Source organism: Charadrius vociferus, unplaced genomic scaffold (genome assembly GCF_000708025.1).
Source record: "Charadrius vociferus isolate BGI_N301 unplaced genomic scaffold, ASM70802v2 scaffold498, whole genome shotgun sequence".
Classification (NCBI taxonomy): domain Eukaryota; kingdom Metazoa; phylum Chordata; class Aves; order Charadriiformes; family Charadriidae; genus Charadrius; species Charadrius vociferus.
This window is the reverse complement of record NW_009649588.1, coordinates 1,215,132-1,237,233: the sequence shown is the minus strand read 5'-3', so window position 1 is coordinate 1,237,233 and position 22,102 is coordinate 1,215,132. Positions and strand designations below refer to the sequence as shown.

At 38.9% G+C, this 22,102-nt stretch overlaps 1 protein-coding gene across 1 annotated transcript in view; it reads left to right on the top strand.

The window, feature by feature from the left end:
- The window catches only part of DYNLRB2 (dynein, light chain, roadblock-type 2), a 179,002-nt gene that overhangs the window by 150,707 nt on the left and 6,193 nt on the right, over window positions 1–22,102 (top strand). The gene's annotated exons all lie outside the window — the stretch shown is intronic.

The following is a 22,102-nucleotide window of genomic DNA, read 5'->3' as shown; positions in this document are numbered from 1 at the left end:
TTCAGTGAACTTTGCACCTCACTAACACCCAGATGCTTAAACCAAAACAAGTTTTGAGATTTTCTTATTTAAAAAAAGTTGGCAAAATAAGCATGGGTAGACATGCATTTCTTCACTTCTCAAGGCTACAGCTTAAACAAATCCCAAGAGCATCTAATCAAACACACTTCAAAATCTTACACTTTATCATTCCAGAAAAAAAATGTTATGGCACAAATAAACCTGTTCTAACTACTTGGTAAGCTCAATTTTTTTCATCTCACTTCAATTTTCACCCAAGTGAAGGAGATGTCAAGACCACACTGGTAAAGCGAACAGTATAGGTACCCAGTTCTTTATGCTGCCCAGTGCGTGCAACTCCTTCCTTTTTTCCTGTGTGCAGAACATGACCGCGGGTTAAGCACTACATCCTGAAGAGCAAACCTGCAGTGAGTGTGCCACAGAACCACCAAAATCCCGTCTTTACTTTAAGGTTGTGCCTGGTTTGTTTCCAACAGAAAGAAAAAATTAATAATAATGATTTTCTCAGCAATGTCTGCCTTCTTCCTCAACACCTGAATAAGGCAGTCATCACCTTTGAAGCGAGAAGAGTAAAACCAAAACTCAGCAGTTTTTAAAATAAAACTGCTATATCTATACAGAACGCATATGTTCTCAGCACGCTCCAAAACATTATCTAAGGGGAATCCTACCCCCTAAAATGCTCCAGAGCATTGTACAGAATCAAGAACACTAGTAAAACTGGATTTGTGCACTTGCCATTTCCTTAGTTCTCCATTTATAAGCAAGGGTGTAAAATAAAATAGACAATATAAAAGAAAGTGAGCTTTCCTCCCCTATTCTAAATGCTGATTGAATATTAATATTTTCTTTAAATGAAACAGCAAAATGTTTGGTGAGAAAGTAAAACTAACCAGAATGAGAATAGCTCAAAATTGCCCAGGAAAAAAAAAAAAAAAACATACAAGGAGCAATTCCAATCATTGCATTTTTTTTCTTTAGATATTGATCTTGCTGAATAAATGGTACAGCTCTCCAGCAGGTAAGCGGGGTGCTCACCAGAAGCTAATGCGTTATTGCTACAAGCACCTTTGTGAAATCTTTATCTAGTGCTTCCACCGAAGTCAGCAGACAATCTGCCTCTTCCTGCTGTCATATCAGAATCTGCACTTTCACATTCAAATACTCTCAAATGTCAGACTCTAGAAGTTTCTCCTCAGCTACCTTTTTTTTCCTTTTAGATTCAAATGTGGGAAGGATACACAGCTAAGCATGCCTGCACGAGTTTTCCATCCTTGATGGACGATGCTATCTTACATAGCAATTTACTTCATTGTTTCTCAAGGGACTGTAAGTTCAGGAGAAGGACCTAGTACCTGCGCGACAGGTCCTGCTCTCAGAATAGAAAGTGGAAAAGGAACGTGAAGTGTCCTCATATGGGAGAGAAGCTTGCATCTTGTCAGATTTTTATGTGCTTTATTTATTTTCATAAGTAAGCTGTAGTATCTGGGCATCTCCTGGTATTATTTATAGACATTTCTATAGAGCTCATAATCACAGTATCTGAGTGCCTCGCACTATTTACGATATGCCATTTATCTCTAGAGGGTAAAACTCTCCTCCTTTCCGCTTTGAAGATGGCTTCTCACAGAGATAAGGTACAGATGATTAACGCCTTCTGCACTTGGCATCTTGTGACGTGGCTGTTTGGGGAAATGCGAGTCTTTAATCACACTCTAAAGCAGAGGATTTGGACTCAGTTTGATCTTTTTTGGACTGTACCTTTTCCTCCAAATATAGAGTACCTATTTCAAATAGAGTACCTATTTCAAAAAATAGGAAGAGAACAGGAAATTTCATAGAAAAATCAGAAACTACAGTTTTCCTCTCCTAAAAAGCCACAGAGTATCTTCCTTAAAGGGATACAAACTTCAACAATGGCCCCATGTTAGGTAGATTCTGCTCCAGTGGGACTTCATTTCAAACATATCTCAAGGCTCTCCCATATTCTAGGGAACATTTTCTTCCAGTGTGAGAAGGTCAGTATGTTTCCTGAGAGGCTGAGAGATGGAGAAATGAAGCATCTTTCATACTGACTGACACTAAGCAGTAGTTTTCCTAACTGGCATGAGCTGGCACATCCAGTGAGAGGATTCTGAATTGCCTTGATGAATGATCTCGGTTTCTTCAGCCCCAATAAAGAAAGGGCTGAGATTTGTCCTTTTATACAAAACATACAGAAAAATGCAATCAGCTGATAAACAGCAAGTCTTTGATGACGACGACTCTTCAAAAATATATTTAGGAAAAAGAGTAAGCAGAAACCATGTCAAAGAGATTATTTAAGAGGATGAGGTTCCTCATAGCTCAGGACTATTTTGTCAAAGCAGATAGGTTTCAACTTCTGGAGAAACCTAAGATTCTAAACAGAAAAAATATAAGTATAAACAATATATTTCGGTCTCTAAGGAAACATTTTCTAATCCTAATTCACACCTCTAAGGATGTTACTGACCCCTAGAAGACCTCACTAGCAAAGACTAGAGAAAGATCAGAGAAAGAAAACCATCAATAAAGGTAACTTAGATTTTAAGCTCTTTGGCTTTCCTTGGTTAGGCATCTTCAGTGTCTGACATGATCTTAAGCAGAACTGGAATACAAACAAACAGACCTTTCCTCACCGGAGTAACTACTGAAAATCTTCTATCAGCATTCCCTTCATTGATTAAACAAATTTGCATGGACTTTGCTGACACAAATTTCAAACATTTCCATGATTAAGATTTCTGAAGGAAGGGTAACTGCCAAAGGACAGAATTCACGAGAACATAATTTAATTCTCAATATACCCCTAAATAGCTCCAAAAGACACACTATGAACAGGCATTTCCAGAAGCTTAGCACATATCTTCAGGAAGCATCACGAGAAGTATATTCTGAGTGAAGTGGTGTCAACTTAGAGAGATACACGTTACTTCTATAAGATGACTCATTTACTAGTTGCCAGATACTTCCCCATCCACATCTTCTAGTCCATTAGAAACAGGAGCGTGATTTTTCACGTGACAGATACAGAAATGCCGGTTATAAAAGAACTGAATTCTCACTTATCTGTTGAGCGCTTGAGAAAAGTCTGGCTAATCAATTCTGGTGTCAAAATAGGAACAAAGCTCTTTTGACAAATTATTTCCATAATGACGAATGTGGGTCCCTTGAAAATCAGCCCCATGGTTTGGGTTCTTTATGCTTCTTACTTTAGAAAGTCCTCAGAGGTACTGCTCAACCTGAACATATCAGGAGTGTAAAATATATTCCAAAAGGAAAATAAAAGACAGCAAATAACTATGATGCTATGCCCAAGAAATCGTAATACTTTCCCCACCCAGCAAATTTTAAGTCAGAACTGCTATAGTATACAACTCACTCACATTCCTGAATGTATTTGTCCTCCTAATATACACACACGTGGCACAAAGAAGTGCTGATGCAGGGGGTTTTTTGTTGTTTTGGTTTGGGGTTTTTTTTGTTTAATAGAGTAGTCCAGCAGTAGGTCCCATCACCTCAGTTTGTGGCAGCAGAGTCCCATTTACCAGGGTACTTCCTACACAGACAGCCAAGGTCAAGTTTCCTTTCTGAACCCAGTGTTCTTACCCAAATTAAGTACATAAATGGGAAAGGATGGAATGGATTCAAATGTGATCTTAGAACCAAGTGCAAAGAGAAATAATTCAGCTTAAACTACTGAAATTACATTGGTATGGAGTTGGGAAAATTGACGGTAGAATCAGCTCAGTATTCCTCACTAGAAATTCATTTCCTTATCAGAGAGATTTCCAGAGAAAACCACCCGGGAAAAGAACAAAAAGGCAAAGATAAGAGACACTGAAAGGTATAAATAAAGGTGCAGGATAAATCAGTTCAAAGTTATTTAGGAAATTTGTGAGAAACACAGTCTAATTCCACAATACTTTGCATCACTCCATTCCCATTTAATTCAGAGAAAACATTTGTAAAACCAGAAAAGAACCTATGGGGTTTGGGTTGGTTGGGTTTGGTGGGTGTTTTTTTTCCAGTGGGGGCATGCGTTAAAAGAATAAAAGTATAGGCAACCAGATTCCCAACAAAGGATGAGGTGCTGTGGGCTCAACTGATGTGAATCAGACCTTGACGCTTGTTGAGTACTATTTCCTTCTTGTGGCAGAGGTCCCCAGAAGTGTTCTACCAGATCCAGCACTGGAGCTTGCAATTTTTCTGGTACTGAGCCTAGACGTAGAAGCAGTAGTGTTTTCATGCAAGACCCTAAGCTGAGTTCTCAAGTGAAAGCTATTCCTGTAAACCAAGAAGGCTTGCCAGATTGCATGTGGAAAGCACAGGAAAAAAGATAGGGCAATAATGGCAATTTTTTGTTGCCACCTCGCAGATGCGTTGCTAAAAATGCGATGGACTTTGTCCATCATAATGCTGTGCTCCTGTGAAAGTTCCGTGTTACAGACCAAGCTGACAGGATGGCAGTCCCTGTTGGGATTCCTGCTATGTAATACGAGTCACAGCTCACAAGAATACTTTTACAGGGCCTGACACAACACTTTGCAAGTGCTAAATTTTTATCATCTCATGGTGAGTTGGGACAAAGAGGGGGTAGGTGTCTTCAGCCATTTTAATGCATTTTATAATGCTTCCAGACTGCACGCTACTCCCACTAAGAGCTTCTCATTATCATAAAATTTACATGCTCTATGGGCTGAAAGACAATCTTCAATGAGATAATAAAAGGCATATTAATTTGACAAAAATGGTCAAAAGACCATAGAGCATGCAGGGACATTGCAAATAATCTTTCCCAAGGACTTGAAAAAAAAAAGATAGCAAAACAAAGCACTTGCACTTTTCCCACTATGTTCTTCACTTAAGATAATCCTATAAAAACAACAATACTGAACACTCGGCATCTCACACATTTAAAGCACAATAAGAACACTAAGTGGTGTTCTGGAAGAGTCCTGTAGATTGGTGTATGAATTCTTTGCTGAGAACACATGAAACATCCTTTGATTAGTGCATTATCATGGACACTTTCAGTAACACTTGAACAGTGAAGGACACATACACTGAATAATGTTAGATTGTTTCAATGATAGGTTACAGTTTGGGGGTTTTTTTTGTTGTTTGCTTGTTTGTTTTTAAAACATTTCAACAAGCCATGATATTTTTGTTTAGGATACCTGAAACACTATGTAGTAGAGATGCAGTTCAAAACACACTAAAAATACACTGTCAATAACAAGCGATAAAACATCTCCCTGACAGCAATATGTAAGTTTCTCTAACAAGTTTATTTCCAGACATTTCACCAAAGCCTGGCTGAAGGCCAAGTGCAGGTCTACGCTTACCTCAATATAGCAAAGGCACAATTGCAAACTGCAAAACACCTCAGTCCTGCTAAAAATTTGAAGCAAAAAAAAAAAAGGGCAGAAGAAAAATATGTTTATTTACTCAGACCTAGAGACAAAAGTTAGATCCAGGAAATCCCTTGTAAACTCACAGGATAAAATACCATTTCTCGATGAGTGACCTCAACATTTTATCATTCTGCATTATGGCCATGCAGCATCATCTTCTGATCTCAAGAGATCAATATTTGAGATTAAGTTTTTCTATGGGTTTTCTCCAAGTGTCTAAAGAGTCTTCCCAAGGTAGTATACATTAAACTTAAGCATTACCTACAAGAAAAACTTTATTTCATGTACAACCATGTAAATGACCCATGTCTACTTTTTTCCAGAACTGGTATCACTAAAAACATTTTAATACTAAATTTGAGTTAAGGAAAGTTCTCATAACCATACGACAGAAAAACATACCATCTTTTTATTACACTGATTTACCAGATTACCAAAAAGCAACATACATCTGCACACTATAGCTGTTAAACACTCCGATACTACAGATTCAAGGAGCACATACCAGATTTATACCAGCTTTCAAGACGGTGGGCACCATGATACACTACGGTTTGAGATGCTGCAGTTATTCCCATACTAAGTATAAAAGATAACTGTGATAGCTCAAATAGCATTGCATAGTAACAATTGAGATTTTAATAACTTTATTAATAATGTAGTAAACGAATGCTGATGAAATCTCTCTAACACTCTTTTTAACTGTAGTGGGTAAGAAGAAATTGATTCATTTAAACTTGTTTTCCTGTAAGTGGAAAGGAACTCCATAAAAGCTACCATTCCTCCTTCAAGCCGTCTCCCACCTCTCATGCCAGGGTAGGACAGCCGTGAAACAACTGTACGCAGAATATCCCAATAAGCAAGAAGTTCTCAAAAGGTTTCACTGAAGAATTTTACTATGACAGACTTATGCTGGTGCTCTGAGTCAGTATTTCTTCCAATTTTATGAGACAGCTTAATAAAAGATGCTAGTTTTGCCTTATACGCCTTGTTTCTTTAAAATAGAAGGGAGGATTCCTGTAACCAACCTGTGTCCTTTTAATAATTTTCTAAGGCTAAAGTGGAGTTTATTTTGGAGAACTCATGGCAACAGGTGCCAGCTTCCAAATCTAAATCAAGAAATACAGAGCATTATTAAGATCTATTGTAGTATGGTTTTCTAGAGGCCACAGTATAACCTCTATTCCTTCTTGCTGAACAAGAAGACACCATTAACTTCAGCGGAATTCCAGTGTTGCTAAAAATTACATTTACAGACCATACAATTTATCACGACCAGTAACACTTTCTTGACAGGTGTCAAGATTTTTAGATCTTCTGAAGGATGAAAAAAGCCACTACCAAAAACTGATGTTCATTAACAGCAGCTTTCTCTTCCATAGCCTCTCACCATCTTTCATCCAGTACATGTTAACCTGATAATCCTAAGTATCTGTCAAAGTTTAGCCTGGAGGAAAGAGTTTGGCAGTTAAAAGAATTAAGGTTCTTAGAATTATCTAGAAATAGAATTTTCATTAAAGGAAAAAAATAATCCATATTTTAGAAGTTAATTTTCATCTTTTGTAAATGGTGTAACTTACAGCTAAATCACTGGACTTTATAACTAGCTCTACAAGTTGAAACACCAAAAAGCTGAGTTCTGCCAAGTTACTGGCCTATTAATCCAGTATAATCCACATCCTTAAAATAACATCTTCAGAAGGATTGTGGCTATATCCATCTGTTCAAGCACTGAATATTTTATTATGTCTTACAGAAACACCAACGCATTACAGAAATGTCATCTAGTGAGGTTTTAATTCTTTTTATATCTGACTAGCTGAAGACACCTCTATTCCAGAGCAACAGAGTCAGCAGGTAAACTAACATCCCACTTCCATTCAACGGGTCACTGGAAGTTAGTATTTCAGGTAAGATAAAAGAAACACTGTCAAGTTCCAGAAGCAAGAGTAGTAAAACCTACAATCCATCCTTCTTCAACGGTACTTCAACAGTGATGTGGCTGCAAACCATGCGTGACACCCAGCTTGTTACATGGGCAGTGCTTGTAGGGAGGTTTTCTTGAACCATGCTGATAATGCAGCACTAAGAGTTAATGAGATGACTGGTAACATGAAAAGGAGCTACTGCACAATCCATCAGGTAAATTACTGGTTCCTTATGCACATTTGAAAATCAGAGACTTTCTAACAGTCTTGTCTACCAAACATATGGGAGGATTAATTCCTTCTCCATGGACTTGTACCTTTTCTTGTTACACCAGAATAAACCAGTGGGGAACGTGTTTAAAAACAACATGAGATATAACAAATCAAAGCCAACACAACCTATCAGAAGATAATTTTATATCTTAAATTCATTTAAGCAAAGAGCCAAAGGTATCGATCTCGACAGAACACCACTGGTGTTAGAGTCTCTGATAGTGACACCACTTCAAAGGTGGAAGCCTGTGCCCAAGAAAACACTTCTGAGGTTCTGAGCTATCTTGGAATTGGAGTGGAGCGTGATTCTCACTAAGGTAACCTCATTCCACGAGGAGCTATCACAGACGTGGGCATTTAATTCCACTCAAAAGGACTGAGAAATCCAATGTACTTGCATATTAGGCAGACCCTTTTTATACGCCTCAGTTTTCATTTTAGGATTAATGGTAGACAGAACCAAGTAGGGTCTGATACTCGTTCACACTCCAACAGCCAAAAATGGCCTTATAATGGGCATCAGCATAATTGCAGTGTAACCAAACAAAGTTAAGGATAAAAGAGGTCAATTCCCAAAGACTTACATACATGTTGTCAACTCTTTCTGCTCTCAGAAACTACGAAAACTTGAGTAACGGTGATGAAAAACTTTTTTTTTTACATAAATGCTACTAAAAACATACAGAACTCAGTAGAAAATTATAACTACTTTAAACTGAGCTGTAGAATTTTATGGTAAGGATATAATTTTCTGCTAAGTTTTATAGACGTGCCCAGAAATAAAACACCAGGCCTCTATTGAGTTTTATAGGGCTTTTCTGTAAGAATTACAAACAGTGGTATTCAAACAATACTTGTGGATCAGTCTGCCAGCAGCCCTGAAGCTAAAACTGCATTGCATAAACCAGGCATTGAATAATTTGGGATAATGAACAAATTCATAAAAAGTCAGTGGCTGTTTGTCAGTAATCTGTGAACAGACAAAGTGGTAAATTCATTGAATAAAAAACTCCTGGCTGTGAATAGTTCACCCAACTTTACTGCTTTGCCTTTAAGGGACTGCCTGAAGGGCTTATAACTCCACAGCATTCTTGCCAGGTAATTTGTGCAGCATTTTTTAGCAACAGTTAAATTAAAAAGCCCTTATGGGAAAACTCAATGAATTTAATAGAGATGAAATCAATATGGTTCTGCAGAAATTACTCTAAAACCTTCAGTTAGATCCTCTCCCCCAGTCTCAGCCCCTTTACAGTGCATAGCACGGTCAATGCAGCATAAGAGAATCCTAAAGCGGTGATTACAACTGCAGGGGAAATCTCCAGGGAAAGCACTTCTGAGACCCTACTAGAGCTTGTTTTGCACCTGGAAGAAGAAGACAGTATGAAACTGAGAGGCGAGGCAGTTCTTACAACAGCCCAAGGATGTTGCAGCTTAGCTAGGAACCAAATTATGCCCAGAACCTCTCCAGTAGTTTAGCACAAGGAAAGCTTAAATGCTTTTCAACTTAGCATTTCAGACAGCGTCCTTTCTCTGGAACAGTCAAGTAGCCCATAGAATTAATATGGGAATTCCATCTCAACTAGGGGACCACAGCCAATTTAATATTCACACAGACATCTGGCCTTCCTGGCTAAATTTGGTAGAATACTGCCTTTTGACACTCCCTTATGCTTACACCTTCTTCACTTAATGGGAAGCTAAATACAGAGAAGTCAGCAATATGGAAAGCAAGACAAAGCCCACTCGTTCCCAGATGAATAAACATGTCCTGAAAACCCCAAGTGAGTCCCATGCAGTGAAAATAACCACAGGGGGTGCAGCCAACATTGATGGAGCCTCATGAATACAGGGCGATCCTAACAATATTCCCTTTCGGAACAAAAGCCTCACAATAAAGGTGTCTGGGGTAGTGAGAACAACATTAGTAGTAAATTTTACCCTGCTTTGCACTGGTATTAGCTCAGATTACATGACAGTATACACCCGCCACCATCCCCACTATTCAGTTTCCAAAGGCTGAAAGAAGTCAAGACAGTTAGTCCAACAAATGCAAAGATGGTTCTACACCTAAAGAACTCCTGATTTGAACTATACCTATGCTTTCCTCTCTTCCTGGGACACTGTGTGGAAAAATGCATTAAAGTCTGCAAGATACACTGATTAGCACGGAAAGTATAGCAGCACCTTAGATGCAGGGGTGGCAGATAAGATCAGAAGACTCCATTTGCAAACAGTTATTTAACTTCAACGGAAAGTATTTGATCTTCGTCCCTTTACTTTTACACTTTCTCCTGATTTGCTTTCTAAACCTTAGTTTTAGCATCCAAGTTCACCTAAGCAGGTGACCAAGGGAATAAAATGTAGCTGAAACCAACATGGTCTTAGAGCTGTTTAGATTTTGTAGCTTTGTTTAGTACAGAATACATTCATTAAAGTGCAGTTACCACAATAATAAGCGTAGATATCACTAATTACAGTACTAGATTTTAAATGCAACTTGAGTGTCTCCAGTGGCTTTTAAAGTGGTGTAATACCACAGCCAATTCAAATTTAATTAAAACTATCAGTTTAATTTACTTTACATTTACAGCTAAAAAAACTTAAAAAAATCCAAACTTTACAGCCATTCTATAACTCTATTCCAAATATTCATATTAGGTACGAGGAAAGTCTGAATATTTCTTTTGATACGTACCTTAATCTATCTTTTTGCCCATCCATGCTTACATGTCATCTTATTGTTTACTTAGCTCAGAGTGGAAAAATGCACACACTTCCCTTTCCTTTACTTAAGGGATGTACGTGCATTATTTTTTTTCCCCCACTCAGTGCTTAAAGAATTGGACAAATAAATCCCACTGGTAATTACAACACATAATCTTATCTGAGGTTCAATCTGCTGCACTAAAAATCTCCCTTATGACATTTAAAAGGGTAGACATATATAATGGAGGATTTCTGGAGTCCGTTCTGCTGTCCTACATCACTGAAGCCAACAGCAACAGGACTGGGCTCAGAAAATTGCCTTAAGCCTCCGAGCATAAAACTTTGACTTTTAAGGAAGACCATGAAAACTGACTCGTTCTTCTGCCCTTTCGAAATTCCCAGCTCACATCCCTATTTGTGAGAAGGATTATTTTTATTTTTATACAGTGGTAGTATTTAGAGGCCCCAACAGAGCTCAGGGCCCCATTGTATGAGACACTGAGCAAGCACACAGCAGAGCCTGTGCTCTGGAAAACTGACAGAAGAGAGAGGGGAAGCAGAGGCACCAGGAAGGGAAGTAGTTTGCTCAAGATCACACAACACATCGTTAACAGGCCAAGACCTTCTGGTTCTCCATGAGGTTAAGGAACTAAAGATCCCCAACATGAGGTTTTCTTAGCACAGAAAAACTGATACTTTCTTTTTAACATTCACGTAGCAAAATGTCCCTCACCTGCTTGTAAAAACACAATATAATGAATATTGTCAGACACGAGATACCAGTCTACAACACTCACAGCTCTGATCCACTATGGAAGTGCTGCTACTCTAGCCTTCAAAATGAAGGCAGATTTCAGGATCAGTTACTTACGAAAGAACTTCTGCATGCATTAGCAAATAGCGCCTGTCTTTGGTTCATCTTCACTACATCATACCCAGTCCTCTTCAGGCATTATAAATACTAATACCAATTTGGTATTTTCCTGGAAGGGAAAATTGCACCAGCTCTCAAAAAACAGATGTGTCCCCATTAAAATTATAGTCTTGCCATTGATTTGAGTGGGACGAGAACCAAGACACTGCAAAGAAAGGAGACTGGGATTTCAGCCTTCCTGGTACTACATAACTTGGCTGCCTCAAATAGCTATCCTCCTTTGCTCGGTACGGCATCAAACCCCAAAGAAAGCATGAAATTTGTTTCAAAGTAGAAGTACAGTGGGTAGCTCCAAAGAAATGCTGTTTTGAGCAGGAAAAAAACCCACAAGTATTTAATAATCTGCCAAGTCAATTATTACAGCTTTTCCTAAGAGATTTTGAAGTTCCAAATGATGGAGCAGTGAAGGATCTGTACCAGATTGGCTCCAATCTGTAGACTTGGTTGGCTTTGTGTTAAAGACCATTCAGTCCCAGCTGGGATTTAAAAAGCTACACAGAAGAGTCCAGGTTGGCTTCAAAGCTCTTATCTTTACCAAAGAGTGGTCAACTAACTAAACATTTATGAATAGTTTACAATTTTAGTTCTTAAGTACACTTTCTAGAAAAGCTAGCATGTGGTTAAAGTTGTTAAGATATTTATGCTTTAATGCAGTGTTTGTTCCAGCACAGAACTAGGCCAGAAATAGAGCTACATCACTGCGGCACAACTGGCTGATTAAATCCAAACTAAAAGGTACTTTTGACCAAAGATGAAGATTGAGTGTGTCATTCATGAAGCAGCAAGGATCCTAAAAGATGCCCTTTCTAATGCCACATTAAAGCACTTTACCCAACTGCAAGAACCTCCGCATGACGTGGTTCTTTCCCAGAAATTGTAAAATTTCCAGCAAGAAATGTTCGGGACATTCTTCAAAGTATTGATTTTTCTCAGAACCATATCTGTTCCACCTTCATCACGTTATCAGTCAAGGAGTCAAGTGCACTGAAGGCACGAGAGGCGTGGTGGTAGCTGCGTCACAGATAATTTACCAGGACTAAGTATAATCCAGGATGAGAGGGGTAAGGTACAGAAACTTGCTTTAGAAATTACACAAGAGGAAAAAAAACTTTGACCAGGAGGGCAGAGTGCACATATGTGCACACAAAAGGATCGTAACCAGGAACCGACTGCCTGCTGACACACACCCAGCACCTGGGGGCCAAACTACAACCTCACCTGCTTGCTTACCTTCATTAGGCACAGAATTTAGGCTCACCTTCTCATTGCTCCATGTTATGTCAATCTTGCTTGACCAATGAATGCTATTTAAACATCATCCCTAACGCATCAAGCCACCACTCAGCAGTCAAGGGATTTGCCACTGTCACACTCCTCAGTAATATGCTGTCACGGACAATGATTGCTGCATCACCATAAGCAGAGGGAGGAAAAACCTCACAAGACGACTCACACTCAATGTCCGGCATTAAACTTTTTAAATAACTTGAGCTGCACAGATTTCAGCTGGCACCCTGGCTCGCCAGCTAAATACATCCCAGGATCAGTACCCGAGATGGTATTCCAGCATTCTCCTGGCAGCCCTTGAAGCCAATTCCCATCTCCCACTCACTCAAAATTGCAGTCAGTGAAGACAGCACAGTTGAACATCATAAGACCAGCAACTGGAAAGAAAATAAAGTTCCCTGGATTAAGACATAGGAACAGATTGGAATAAACACTAGGATAGCAGCTTGTCAGCGTAAAGAGTTAAAAGCTGACTTTCTAAAGAAAATTATATCCATCTGATACAACTTAAGAAAAAAAAACTATATTTGACTATTTTTTTTTTTAAAATTTCTATTTTTTAAAAACTACACTAGTGGGGACCAACAGCTACATCCTACTTGCCTGAATTGGATGCTACCTGAACAATGAGCATGTTAAAACCAAAACTTCACTTATGTCCAGTGAGCTTAGTCTGGTGTCAGAAATAAATTTGTATTGGAATTTGGACGTGAAAGAAAGATGCTCTCAGGTAACCTTTTAACATTCATTTGGCAACTATCACTGGCATTTTTTTAAAGGTATTTTAAGTCTAGAACCAAAGCCGTTTATTATATTGACATGAGAGTCTCCAAGCAGAGTTTATTCAGTATAAACCCTTGGGCTGCGCAAGCTAAAAAGGCTTACATTCACTTGTCAGAGAAGAGGAAGAAGACACTATGACAAATGCTGTCAAACAACAGACTCATACCACAGCAGAGATCGTTTCTTTGATCAAGAAAATCGCAGCCTGAAAACCTGTAAATACCAGCACTCTGCACTGTCACTTACAAATTGTGATAACAGTTTAACACTGAATTGCTACTGAACTTATTTTCTTATAATAGCTGCTGTACATAAGGAACAGTTTCAAATTTTCATTCATGTGAAATTTCAGTGGATGAGATGAGGAAACTTTTCTAAAAAGTACTTAAATATTTAATGGGTCAAAGTAAAACAGCAACAAAAGCGGAGATTGGGAAAAAGCCACACAAAACATAGCGTGCAATTCAGGTTTAAAACAACTGCTTAGAAGACGGGAACCCTGTTTCAAATATAGAGAAGAGTTGAATCTGGATATTGCATAAAATCAAGAAAAGATATTAGGATGTTAGGACAAAAGCAAGGACATCATCACCTTCTGCGCTGCAGTTTCCCATTTCACTTTTTCCCCTGAGCTCAAGGGGATACTGAGATACAATATCCCTGCCTGTGATCTATGCAGGCACTCTGATAATTGGTATCTTCCAAAAGGCCAATTTCTAACAGAGATAAGATCTTCCCAAAAGAAACAAAATAAATCCCCCTACTCAGTAAGCTGTTGTGAAAACTTACAGCCAAGAAATGGGGTATTCTATTTTGAGAAAACATTAATAAGACACACAAAGGAGGGGAAAAGGAGCTGGATTAGACTGAAAAGTGCCTTCAATGTTTGGCACTTGGCAGTAGAGATCCTGCCCTCACATCGTGGATCGCTGCTATTAATGATGCGCTGAAGTGTCCACTTGAAAGAGAACACAGAATCCCACGAATCATGATTGATGGTGTAATGCAAGTTGTGTTTGGAGAGCACATACCCATGTTTATACATTGGTTACTTGGAAACTATGTGCCAATAGCTGTTTTTTAATATACATGTACAACCTAACAGAAACATTTCCACCACATTAAAGATACTGTACAGTATTTTACTGTGGGTTCTGGTTCCACTCTAATGATGTCAAAGTCATACATTTACATTTACTTGAGAGCCTGCCAGTTTCAGGACCACTATAGAAATTTGTCACAGGATGCTGCTTTGACGCCACTTCAGTGTACTTTTAGAACTGTTGGCTTTTTTCTAAGCTTTCTAGCTGTAGAAACATTGACCTGAATAATGCATTTTGCTGGTTAGCTGACAGGGAGCTAAAGAAGGTGACTAAGGCCCTTAGAGGTTCACTAAGTTACAGTGACACATACAGGAAGAACACAACTGGTGAGGCTGCAATGCTGGGTTATAAAACAACTCAATCTAGCACAAATCTTTACTTCTTTCAAAAAGGTTTACAATGGTCACATACTGCCTCCAAAAGCTTTCTGGTTTACTACCGAATTTATTTCTGCTTTTGGACCCAAATATGCAATCTTGAGATGCCTACAAAGAAGAGTTAAAAACAATATAAGATTAACATCAATACCAAAATAACAAGTTTCTAGTTGCACTAATTCTGATCATTATAATAACTACAAAAAACCCCACAATTTTTACACTGGACAGAAAGTTTACAGCAGCTTGAGTTCTGTCAGGCGAGTAACGGATGTGAATCTCAGAACAATCGTTATCTACCAAGAGCTCCCCTTCTCTTGACTTTTAGGTAATCCAGTCTAGGAGTTATCGGTAACAGCATTCTCCTGCCATGCAGAAGGGGCAGCATTCAGGGAAAGAGCCAGTGTCACCTATAAACATAGATGTTTTTCAAACAGATTAGTGATGTAAAATAAACTCTACAATTCCATTTGCTTTTCTTTAAAACCAGGAATTCTAATTTTTCCAGAATAACTGCAAATGCAAATTAAAATTGAATCTGCTTCATATTTAATTTAATCTGCCTCATACTCAATTCTAACTACTTTCCTCATCATTGTTCTATCAGCAATGGTCCCAATAACTCTCACAATTAACTTTGCAAACTGTCTTTATATTTACAAAAGCCTTTAGGAGAAACTCCTAATAGCAAAACTGGTCCAAGCAGTCTTCCCCTAGTAAATGAGCTGGTAGTGTTAGCGATGGAGAAATCTCATGATATCTGATTATTCATGTACACTTGCTGTGGTCTTCTCAGATTTCTTTGGTTTACACACATTGACTTTTTATGATGTTTTGGACCTCTTACTTCTGGACCAAACTGAGATGAAGAAATTATGAATGAGAATATTGCATCATCAAACTACAGGTTGCATTTTTGGGCAGTAGTTTAATTGGGACTTTCATCAAAGATCACCCAGAACACTCAAGTAATGGGAAACATAACTCTTTCCTTGTCCACAAAACGTCAATAATAAATTTCACCCTAATTCTCTACTAGTTTCCTAACAATTGGCAGTTGTAGTCCAGGATTTTGATGATTATGATAAAGACACAAGTCACTGGGAGCCCAGCTGTATCCATTCTTTCTCCCAGGATGGCAACTGCAGCCACCAGGCCAGTCTAATACTATATCTCACATCTGAACACCACGGAGTGGGAGAAAGGCTGTTGCTGTTTAAAAGCCCCAACCCCACCTTTTACTAGCACCTACAGCTTGCTGTGTCCCAAGGTTCGCCACTACACTGCAGACATGCAAGGATTTAAAAGGGGCATTTTAACTTGAACTGGTGGTTGGCAGGGAACCATCTAGTTTCTGCTTATCTTTGTTGAACTTTTGAATGTGCACACTTAGTACCCAGAGCAGGTCACCGAAGCCTGTGGTTCTTGCATACCGAAATGCCTCAGCAATATGAAAAATACTTATACAAACTTCACAGATGCTATGGTCATTCACTTATCTTCTGGGGCAAAGGACAGCTGCACTTTAAAGAGGGCAAATAACACTAAATAGACATTTCGGGAAGTAAAAATACTGAACTTCAGCTGCTGTCACTAGTCACCTCAGAATCACTACTGCAACATTTAATAGAAAATATAGGTGAACTCTAGACAGACTGCCTCTACCCAAAATGAAATCCAGCCAGTAAGGAAACCCCCTACTCTATGAAGAATATTATAGACGTTTTACTAGTGTAAGTGAAGAGGACACCACTTTTTCATGTCATAAACCGAAAGTACAAAAACCACCTTAAATTATTTGTTTGGAAAATGCTGACCAAATTTTGTTCAGCCTCGGCAAGAACCTAAAATGCAAGATGTCAACTTACATCAGAAAGGATGCAATTATCCGAGTGAAATGAAGTTATAAAATGCAGTTCCATGGCTCAGGCTACTCCTTTATTATTGTCTGAAAACACCTTTTACAGACAGATGTGTTACAAAGATGGTCAAGTTCTTTCTTTTTCTTACAAAGGACACAGTGTACACCCTTGAGCTAAACACAAGGCTCAGTTATAACAGAGACTGGATAGCCGGTCGCCTTCCTGGGTTACACTCCTCTGTTTTCACACTTCTGGAGTCCAGTCTTTCCATACAAGTTAATCACAAACACAGCTCTCGCTGTCAGCAACAGTATTAACCTCAATATGATTCAACCATCAGTAGAGTCATTCTCTAAACTCTTACTGCATCACTGGGTATTTCCTATCAAGGCACGACTGTGGAACATTAGCATATATGGCACAGCATCCTCCTCTGTGATATACAACTCTTTTTACTGTATATTCACAGGAGACAACACAAAGCATCATATAAGGTCACCAAAAGCTCAGGAATACTACTGATAAGCTGATGTGCCTGTTCTGATTAAACTTTACCCACCAAAATAACCGGGGTGGCAGAGGAGCAGCTACCTTAAGAACAGAGGTGATAAGGCAAATGTAGTAGAGCAAATGCACGTGCCAGCCTGAAAGACTCTGAGCGGATGGTTTAAAAGCCCATGAAGCAATGTGCTCACAATTCAGATTTTGCTTAACTACTTCAGTAAAAGAGAAGTTAGCAGAATCTAAAAAAATTAATTTTGATGATGTCCTGCATAAGCTTTCTGCAATTACCAAATAAAGTGCTTCTGCAGCTTCTGCCTTACAACTGAACCAAGGTTATTATCAATTTGCTCTTGATATAAGAAAGCGATTTTCACGTACTTACATCTGCTCTCAGAAGGAAGAGAAAATGGTTCGTGAAGTTCTCATTAGCATACAAAAGCAGCAACATCTGCTGGAAGTTAAGAGGCTTATTGCTGTCACTTAATCAGCACCACAGGCTACAGTGGGCCACCTCTGCCCTCATCAGCACTCAAGGTATAGTTTCAAGTGTTGAGGGGACTATTTGACCACACAACAGTTCCTGAAAAACTTCTGTATCTATAAAAAAAAATTCTACTCTTGCTTGCTGAGGATCAGTAACCTACCACTGCTGATTCCTCCTTGCATAAATCTGTACATAGTATCATAGCTGAAGTCATTAATCCTTTTGTACGATACCTGATTTAAGTGAAGTAGCATTTTCAGAAGCAAGACACAAAACCTAACGGCGAGTTGACTTCCATGTGCTGTAGCTGTAGCACCATCTAGAGGATTTGAGCTAGAAATTCCTCACACAATGGGCAAAAAACCCCTCTCAAAAATTGTGGAAAAAATATTTACACAAAAAATATTTTGAGCGAATTTTTATTCTAACATTTACCTACAGAGTAACTTTAAAGTTGCTTTATTTGTGCCTACATGGCATACAGTTTTTCTGAAATAATTTCTCAGTTTATGATACTTGGATTCATGGAGGTAGTAGCAGATTAGAACAAATCAAACTTTATCAACAGCCATACTGGGAAAGATCTCAATCTTATCCACTCTAGGTCACACGCGTACTACAAGACCTTCTTCAGGTGGAGAAAGGCAGGACCTTCCCTACAGTTTTGTTCATAACCTTGCAAGGCTGGATAACTTTACTCTGTTTTCCTTAATTTTCATCTTTTTAAAGGAGGTCTCTTAATAAAACCAAAGCCAAATTTCAATCAGGGAAATGGAAGAGGTTTTTAATTGAATAATAGAGATCATGTATTTTATTTTATTTCACACATAGAAGGAGGTGCCTACAGCAACTGATTGTTCATTGCAGAACAACTAAAAGAGGAGGAGATGGATAGGTACAGCCCTGGAGCCCTACTGATTATTTTTTCCATCCACAAACACCCCAAACCTCACTTTGACTACTTTCAGCTTGGCACACTCTCCACCATAACTTAACTCTGCTACTGTCACAAAATAACATTTTTGCTCTTGAAGCCTTCTAAGGATAGCAGTTTGATCCTTTCATTACTTCTACAAAACTCTAAGCCAGCTCCTCAGAGACTGAAAGACCAAGAATTAATTGAGAATACTCACAATGTGATTGCTCCACAGAGTTTGCGGGCAATAAATCCAAACTGTAGCTCCCGTTCATCAGTTGACGTACGACTGACCAACAGCAGGATTTATAGTAACACATCTGCATTAAAAATTCAAACTTTCGCACACCTACACACATTTTGTACTTCTTTCTCCCAGTATTGAATCAAAATAACCAGGTAGCACCAAATAATCAGTCGTTTATTTTAGACATTTGTATGGGCTGTGTGCTAAGAATGGACTCTAAGCTTTCAGCTACTATGCCACGTCATCTGCTTCTATCAAATTCACTTGGAGACTATTTGGCTAGAAACAAAAGCGTAAAGGAAAAAATTGAAAAAAACCAATGGTACAGTCATCAACAGCATCATTATTGGTCATGCATGAGTTCATTCCACTTTATAGGCCAAAAAAAAACCAAACAGAAAACTTGTAGAGATATTGTACAGCATGGGCAAGGGAGCTATCATAATAGCTGGCAGACCTTTACAGTTACTTGTAAACAAGACTACTGATTATAAAAAGTGAAGTTCTTTCTGAATTTAATTGATTTATGCTGTTTCATAATGGCTGGCAGCAAATCAAGATTGTTTACAGTACTTCAGTATAGCTCAAGTTCCTCAGTGTGTCTAAACAACAACATGGCACTTCACTCCCTCCCTACCTCTTCCTAGCTCTCCAGGTTCAAGCACCAAGGAAGGAATGAAGTTCTCATGTACTTACCAGCAAAATCCTCTTCCTAGTTTTCATGTGGAGAATTACATCTTCGGTCATAGCTTGGGAAGAAAAAAAAAAAAAAAGAGAATAGTTTTAAGTATTTTCCATCTTTCAGTTGATTTTTTTTCCTCAGTCTTAACAATAAATCCAGAAATTAGTTCAAACACCAGACTAGAACTGCAAGCACCTCAAGTTTAAGCTTCTCACTTGCTACTTTTGGCAGCAAATATTTAAACTCATTCACACAGATGAGCACTTTCAAGATTCCAGTCCTAGATTATGAGGAGTTTCTGGTTCTTGAGCAGTATCACTCTGTTCCTTATACCCCATTCACTACTGTACATCAAAAGAATAATTATGTTGCTTGGATCTGAATTCTCAGTTAAATTTCAAGTAACCAGGAAAATATTTTCATTTGTTGTTATGTGTCTAAGTTTGAGACAAAGGCTATCTGAGTGTCTGTAAAAGTCTGCATGTTTGAGTCTTTCATGCTGAGCACAAATAATGCTTCCAAGAATAATCCAGCATGATGCTAACTGTCATTCTGGCTCCAGTTCAGGGTGGGGTGTTTTTTTTTGCAAATCTGAGCTGATATTTTTATTGTTTTTAAAAAGACATGTAGGCATCTTGCATCCATGAAGGAAAACAATGGTCTTGAAAGAAGCCTCGAAAATTAAAAAATAGCAGCAGAGTAAGTAGAAGCACTCCTCATTTTCATTTTTCTAAATCCCTGGAATTGCCAGTCCAGTTACTGGGGGTAATATCATCACTACCCCTTAAGACATGTTATCCTACAGTGTGCTGACTTTAATTGGACTGTAATAGCAAGGATCACTCCTACGACCAACACCAACAGTAGGACCAGGTTTATATTGTATAATCTGTAAGTTTTCATTTAAAAGCATCTACTGGCTTCTTTAAAACAAAATTGCCCAGCAGATGTTCCAGTCAGATTCAATAATCACACACCAGTGCTTCCAATTGTTCAAAAAAATGAAAAAAATATCTGTAAGGATGCCTCATTTTCAAAAATTCAGAACACCATACTTCTTACCGTAACAAAACTGCACAGGTGTATCAGTGCAAATTTCATTGCTGGCTAAACTGTTCACAGGTGGAACGCAATTCACACAGCTGATGCAGTGGACCGTTATCAGCTACAGCTACAGGCATAGCATTCTTGATTGCCTTTCATACCATGTCATAGGATGTTGGGTTAACTCCTAAAGTAGTAGCTTTCGAAATAAATATACTGGTATTTCTGATTATTTCTCCCTTCCCTCATAAGACAGACTTTCAATTCAGTTGTACACTTATCTGAATACACAGCAACTTCAACTATTCTGACTTATGCTGGTCCCTGCCAACCTGAAACTTAATAAATGCCTAGAATAATATTGTTGCAATAGATAGGGCAATCCCACACACTGAAGTTACTTTCTCTCCAACATGGGGCCATAAACTGCATTATATTATGTGCTGATATACTGTTGCAAGTTTCAAATACAATTGGGTCCTTAAAGAGCTGAAGATTAATAACTAGCTTATTAATTTATTCTTAAGACCTCTCTGTTTAAAAAAAAAAAGGGGGGGGCTGATAGCTTCCCCAAACACTGAACTTTGTAAACTTACAAACTCTTTAAAGCAGAGCAGCTAGAACTCACTCTAATGACAAGACCCCAAGAAGCTTCATAAACAAGATTCAGTGAGACTAGCCCCCTCCCCTTAAAAAGACACGTAAGAGTCTTTTGACCATATCAGCACTATTTACTGTGTGCAGAGAGGAAGATGGCTCTTCAAAGGTCTTGCACATGAAGTTCGTTCTCCTGCTACTTTGGTAAAGAAGAGAAATATGTAGGTAACTTAGTTACACTACAGCATTGTAAAAGTGGCCTACTACAATTTGAAAAGCATTTTGCTGCTATAAGCTCCAGCAGCACCCAATGTTTCTTACAAAGGTGGTTTATGTATCTGTACACAGTGATCATAACACAGCTAGACTGGAAAGCTCCTACTGGTCAAAACCAAGCTCTGCACACCCACACACCATGTAACACTTGTGGGAAAACAGAGAGCAAAGAAGGTAATACTTACACATAGGGAGAAGAAAAATACTTACTTCTAAAAACAGTAACTAAACCAGTATCTTTAGGATCTGGTCAGTATCAGCCTCAGCTTTTGAGATAAACTAACCCAAAACACCCTGTACTACAACAACTAAGGCAAGTCAAGTTCATTTCACCTCACCTACCAGCCAGAGTCCATCAACGGAGCTCAGCCACAAGACTGTCCAAAGCAGAAACCAAACTAATAACGGCCGCAGGCCCCTCGAAAGCACTAATAAGCCCTCACTGCCCTGACGAGCCCCACCTGGGGCCTCCCCTCACACCCTCTGGGCTCCACTTAAGCCCGGGCCTGGGCCCTCGCTGCCCCCGGGGCCGCGCTGCAGGTGTCCTTATCCTCAGCCCTCTCAGCGGGTCTCCCCCGGCCGCCCCTCGGGTGCGAGTGGCGGGTCCCAGCACCGACCCCGCAGCCCCACCGCGGCCGCC